General features: G+C 61.1%; 1 protein-coding gene across 1 annotated transcript in view; it reads left to right on the top strand.

Moving 5' to 3' along the window:
- The first annotated feature begins 206 nt into the window (after positions 1-206).
- CHST8 (carbohydrate sulfotransferase 8) overlaps positions 207-6,000 on the top strand; it is a 142,875-nt gene continuing 137,081 nt past the window's right edge. Inside the window, exon 1 of the mRNA XM_034639200.1 lies at positions 207-375. The gene's annotated coding sequence lies outside the window, so the exon portion shown is untranslated. The remainder of the gene's footprint in view (positions 376-6,000) is intronic.

The raw sequence follows: 6,000 nt of genomic DNA, 5'->3' as shown, positions 1-6,000 counted from the left end.
AGTGGCAGCACTCTGGCCACGCTCTGGAGCCAAGTGACAGCCGTGAGGCCGGCTGTCAGGGACCCCGGGAGACCGGCCCGGCCCCCAACACCACCGCCTCCACCCCCGCGGCCGTTGGACCGCGCCCAGCGGCGGCTCCTTCGAAGCGCGCGGCCCGTGGGGCCGGCCGCGGGAGCCGCAGAGCGCGCGTGGGCGCGGCNGCGCCGCTCGCCTCGCCCACCGCACCGGGCTCCGCTCGGAGCGGGAGGAGGCCCCGGGGCCGAGCTGGGGCGGAGGTCCTCCTTGCCGCCCGGCGCCCGGGAGCGGAGGATTCGCCGTGGAGGACCGAGCCCGGGCTGGAGGCGCCCGCGGCCCCGCGAGCGCCGGCTGCGCCAGGTAAGTGCGCTGCGCCCCCGCCCTGTCCCCGCCCTGCGCAGGCTCCCGGCCGGGAAGGGCGCCCCGAGGGGTCCCGGGAGGACCCGGGACTGCACTGCGTCCCGGCGCCGAGAACCTACACGGTTAGGCGTCCGAAGCCGCGGGCGGAGATAGGGCGTGCGGGGTTCCGGTCCGGCCGCGCTTTGGGGACTGGCTCCAGTAGCGGGAACTTTAATTAGACTTTTGCTCCATGGCTTTCACTTGCCGCCGCGCGTCTGTGCACTGCCGCCCCTCCGGCTCCCTCGGTCTCCGCGGATGCTTTGCTCCCCTTCCCAGCCCTGGGGGCCGGGCGCAGGGAGGCAGCGTCGGCGGCGGAGAGGGCCTGGCTGGAGCGCCCGGGGCGCCCAGGGCTTTCCCGCGCGCTACAGTCTAGGGACTCGGGGGCGGGTTGTGGCGGGCAGGGGCGGGGGAGGAGTTCGGAGCTGCCTGGGCTTCCGACCGACCGACGGAAGGTGCCCCCGCGCTCCGTCGCGCGCGTCCCCACCCCGCGACTCTCCAGGGCACCGGCCTGTTTTGTACTTGAGGCGAGTGTGTGTGCGTCAATGATCGTGTCAAGGTGTGTGCGTGCGAGTGTCCCGGAGTGCGGGAGTCCGAGCCTGGGGCGGCTAGCGCGGGCGGGGGAAGGATCTGCTTCGCCGCAGGACCCAGCCGAGCTCTGGCGGCGGCTCCAACTCCAGAGGCTAGCTTGCAGTTTTGCACGCCCCTCTGACCTCGCCAGAGGCCGGCCCGGCCAGGCGAAGGTGCGTTGGCGGGTTTTGGTAGTGCCAGTGTTGGTGCGTGAGTCGGAGGGGACCCCTCTCCCTTCCCAGGCGCCGGACTCTTGCCGCCCTAACTTTCGCCCTACATCTGGTCCCCAGGCCCCGCGACCCCGACCCGGGGCTGGAGCGGCGCCGCACGACGCCCTCGGCTGGGAGCAGTCGCTGCGGGGCTGCTCTAGCCGAGAAGTAGGGGCCAATCCCGGGGCTCCCTGTCTTAAGCCGCCTCCGGTACCGGGTGGGTCTCGGGTCCTTGGGGCGCCTCCCTGTTGGACCCTGCGCAGTGATTGGCTATGCTAGGGAGACTGGGCGGCAGGGCGGTCGGTGCCTGGCTCCGCAGCTGAGCCGGAGCGGGAGGCACTTGAATGAAGGGACCCTAGTCCCTGTGGAGTGCATGGTGGGAGAGGCGGTGGCAGAGGGGTAAGGGACAGACTGGCCCCTTCCTCATTTCTGGGATGCTTCCAAGCTGCACTACCAAGCCCACTTTTTGTGGGTAACCTCTCACATCCGAGTTCACCTTGACTCTTGCCTATGGGTGGGGAACTTTTCTCAAGTCCTGCCCTAGAACAGCACGGCCTCTGGAACGGAGTGGCAGAGCCCTCTTTAAAATCTCCGAACTGTTATGACCTCTCCTGCCCACCCTCTGTCCCTGTCCCAAAGGCAAGGTAGACAGGCTGCAGGAAGAGGTGACCGTCTGCTCCCTGTAAGACAGACCCTTTTAAAACCCAGGCAGTCCACCACATATGGCAGGACAGGGGCCGAGGAGCCCTTGCAGGGAGTGGAAACACATTTCAGAGCTGTCATCAGACTCGCCTCTGTGAAATGACCCACAGGAGGAATAAAATGCAGACCCTGAGAAGGCTGAGTCTCTCTTAGGGTGATCAATAATTTAATAGCATCTGAACACAACCTCAAAGTCAGGCCCCGTCCCATCGCCTAGCCCATTCACCCTGAGACACACCGATGGCATGGCTTATTTATTTATTTACTTGGAATCAAACTCCACAGAGTGAATTTTGTTCCCTGGTATTGATTTTTAAAAAGACCCCAAATTAAAAAGTCAAGGCTTTCTTAAAACAAGGTCAAGGATTAATTATTTATGGAGAGGCATCCATCAGCTGACATGGGGGCTCATTTACAAAATGCCTGAGCGGGCAGAAGGAGCACGGGCTGGGCTCCGGCTGGGAGAGGAGCAGGCTTGTCTGACCGCCTGGGCTTGGCAAAGCTTTGGCGGATTGTGACCGGGAGGAGGAGCGTTGTAAGGCAGCCTGCTGTTTGAGATGCCTTTTTAATCTTGTAGCCAGAATACCACTTGGGAAATTTCATGCATATTTGCTGTGTTTCCATAATGAACATTTACTGATTACAGAGTATCCAGGGAATTTCATTTTTTAAACATTTATTCAAATGTCTGTTTATGTAAGCTAATAAGTCTGGGAAAGTTCGGTAGCTACTTTTTTGCCGTATGGTCCTCGGGAAAGCGTGCTGGTGAGCTCTTTGTGGAATTTGCCTGGGATTCACTTAGGAGGTGGAAAGTCAGCTTCTCCTGATTGGAAATGCCCTGGCCGACTACTTCTCTGCTCTTCCCTCAGAGTTTGTGCCAGCGGCGACCTCATAGGCTTTTTGTGGTTTTGCTGATCGAAGTGATGGGCGCTGAAAGCTTTTACTGTGATTTGCTGATGTGTCTGGTTGGAGGCACCTGTGGCGGGCGCTGGAGTCTCGTGCAGGCTGGTGGGAGTTATGGGGCCCCCTTCTCTGGTCTGCTGCCTGGCTTGGCGTGGGAGATGTCTGTCTCAGCTGTCCCTGCTGCACCTCCCTGATTCTCCCAGGTGGTTGTGGCAACCCCACTGGAGAAAACATGCAGCAGGGAGGGAGCCTGTGGGCAGGAAAGTGGACCACGGGTATGGCAGCACCTTCATGAATGGCCATGGCCATGAGAGCCAGTAAACACTGTGTGAAACAGGGGCCCGGGCTTTCAGCTACTCAGAAGGTAATGAGTTAGAAACAGGAGAATTATGGAGTGCTGGCCCAGTGAGATCGTTGTGGCGCTGCTGTGGGACAGTGAGAAATTAAAAAAAAAATCGTGGACGGTTGTCTGGATGTGAATGTGGGAGATAGTGTCCTGGAGCCTCAGGGAGTGTGCTGGCAGTGGGCAGCCCGTGCAGTGACAGCATGGGGACAGTAGGCTCCCTGGCACTGTCTTTGCCGTCAGAGCCAGGACTAGTCTGACTCCAGAGCGGCTGTGTTCCCTCCCTCCTGGGAAAAGGCTGCCCCAAAGCAGAGGGAACCCCTGGGTTCAAACAGCCAGGGGACAGGGCATTAACTCAGGTGGCAGAGGACACGGGAGATGCCATCTCATCTCTTCCCAGCTGGAAGGTGTGTGACCCCGTGGTCGGCAAATCACTGTGGCAGAGACTGAGACTTAAAAATTGGTAGTGGGAAAAAGCTGTGACTCTTACCCTGGACAAAACTACCTGTTTGTGAACTGGAGCTCTAGCACGCACCTGTTGGTCAAAACGCAGCCTCGGCCACCAAGCAGAGTGGGAGAGCCTGCGTCCAGGTGGGGCGACAGCAAGAAGCAACTCTGGTTCCACCTGGAAAGCCACTTTCCAGGAAGTCAGAGAGTGTCTGTGTGCAGGCAAGGGGGCGGGGTCTTCCCCATTCCAGCTCCCCGCCTTGGAGGTGGGCCATGCCTTTCTGGGAAATCAGGGCTTTTTGCTGCTGGGGACTGAGGACAAGGCTCCCCGTCTCTGCCAAGCCACGGCCAGAGGTGGCTCTGGTGAGCAACAGCTATTTGACCTAATGAGAGTGGTCAACATTGAAACCCGGAGCCAGAGGACTCCATCCCGTGTTCCCACTGTCCGACCTGCTGGGGCTGTCATTCATTCCGCTGCCAGTGAATGCTTGTTGGGAAGATAGTAGGTGTCCGTCTCTGGGCCAGGCTCCCGGGACAGAAAGCAAACAAAACTGAGAGTGGCCCCTGCCCCTGGTGGACAGCCACTCCGTCATCACTGATTCATCAGTCACCGATTCATGCTCTGCCAGGCGACGCCACTACTAGACAAATAGCTGATACATGTGTGTTTCTAGGCTGTGATGCTCATATAAAGGAAACATCTGGGTGCTTCGGAGATGCATCGTAGAGTAACCTGAGCTGGACTGGGGGTCAGGAGGACCTCCTGGAGGAAGTGACACTTCAGCTGAGGTCTAAAGGAAGAAACCTCGAACTAAGAAGCAAGGAGGGGCACGGGCGGAGGGAGGGAGAGAGCTTGCCTGGCACATCGTGCCCAGGAGTGAGAGGGCTCGAGGAGGGCCAGCCAGCCGGCAGCTGCCTGCAGGAAGGCCCGCGTGGCCAGCAGAGTGGAGGGGTTGATGCGATCGGAGACACAGCCAGAGCCCTGGCCATGTAGGGCCTCGAAGGCCTGGGAGAAACTTAGGACTTGCCCTTACCAGTGCTGCGGAGGACGGAGCCCAGTGAGGCCGGAGCTGCAGGGATCCCGCAGGAAGTTGACTGAGGTCCGAAAGAGGAGCAGGCTGATGGGAGCCTGCCGGGAATGTGCAGGGGCCCTGGTGCAGGATTTAGTGTGGGTGGGGAGGGGGTAGTGCCGTTGGGACCCCTTCTGAATCACCACTGGGAGCTATGTTTCCTGAGGCAACCTCCCCACCCCCACCCCGAGACCAGGAGTTCCAGGCTCCTGTCCCCTCTGTTTGGGTCATGTGCTCCAGGGCTGGGGCTCAGGCAGCTGCGTCCATGCCCCTGCCCACATGGCCCACCTTCTAGCTTTCCTCTAAGCTCTTGGGCCTTCCTCTCCCTTCCCCCCAGCAGGTGGTGAGATGCAGTAAGTGACAGCCCAGCGCCCCATGCTCTCTGGGGAGGACAGGCTGTTCTGATGCCCACTCTCCTCTGAAGGTGATTGCCCGCAGGACTGCTGGCCAGAGGTGGCCTTGCCCTGTGTGTCTCCCTCTTAGCTTCCTGGGGCCCTGCTAGGTCCTTTACCTGCCACCCACTTGTACCTGATCTGGCAGCTGGCGGGCACCAGAAAGAACTCCCCTCCCGTGCCCTTCCCTCACTCCAGCCCTCTCTCCTCCCCTCCTCCCTGTGGGAGCCTGTCTGGACCTGCTCCTGCCCTCTGCTGGGGGCTCTGCCCCAGGCTCACAGCTCCCCAACTCCCTGGGATGTCAGCGAGTTCCCTGTAGCTGTCTGCAGCTTGGCTCGGCATCGCCACAATTGACTTGGTCCACACAGTTCTGTCTTGCAGGGCTGGGGTGGGGGGAGCGGGTCTATGAGTCACCCCGCTTCCCGTTGTGCCCACACTGCTGGCTGTGGGCCCTGAGCCGAGCGGCCGCTGAGCTGCAAGCAACAGCCCGGGTCGCTGTCACCTTGTCCTCACTCTGCCTGGGCCTGAGCCAGCTCCTTCCCGGCTGGGCCAGACTCAGGGACAGGAGGGATGAGAGCCAAGGAGAGGATGCTAGGAGGTACAGAGTACTCCTCTGGCCCCAGGTGTTTCGGGAGCTGATGCCTCCAGCACTTGGACCCTTTGCGTGGAGGGCAGCCTCACCCCACTGGCCCTCCTTGTACCCTGGCAGCTGCCTCACTACTGTAGACCACCAGACTGGGTGCCCAGGTGCTTGCCGGTGGGAAGGTGACACAGGGGAGCCCTCTGCCAGCAGCCCCTAGTCCAGACTGACTCACGCTTGGCAGACCAGTCATCCCCCCGCTCAAGGCTGCCTCTTCTTGGGGGCTGACTCATCTCCCTGGGCAAGACCCATCTGCCCAGGCCTGTGAGCACCGAGACCCTCCAGCCCTGAGATGCGGGGGCTTTGCATCCTA

This window comes from Ailuropoda melanoleuca, chromosome 12 (assembly GCF_002007445.2).
Source record: "Ailuropoda melanoleuca isolate Jingjing chromosome 12, ASM200744v2, whole genome shotgun sequence".
Lineage (NCBI taxonomy): Eukaryota > Metazoa > Chordata > Mammalia > Carnivora > Ursidae > Ailuropoda > Ailuropoda melanoleuca.
The sequence above is the reverse complement of the archived record's forward strand: the minus strand, read 5'-3'. Positions and strand labels throughout refer to the sequence as shown.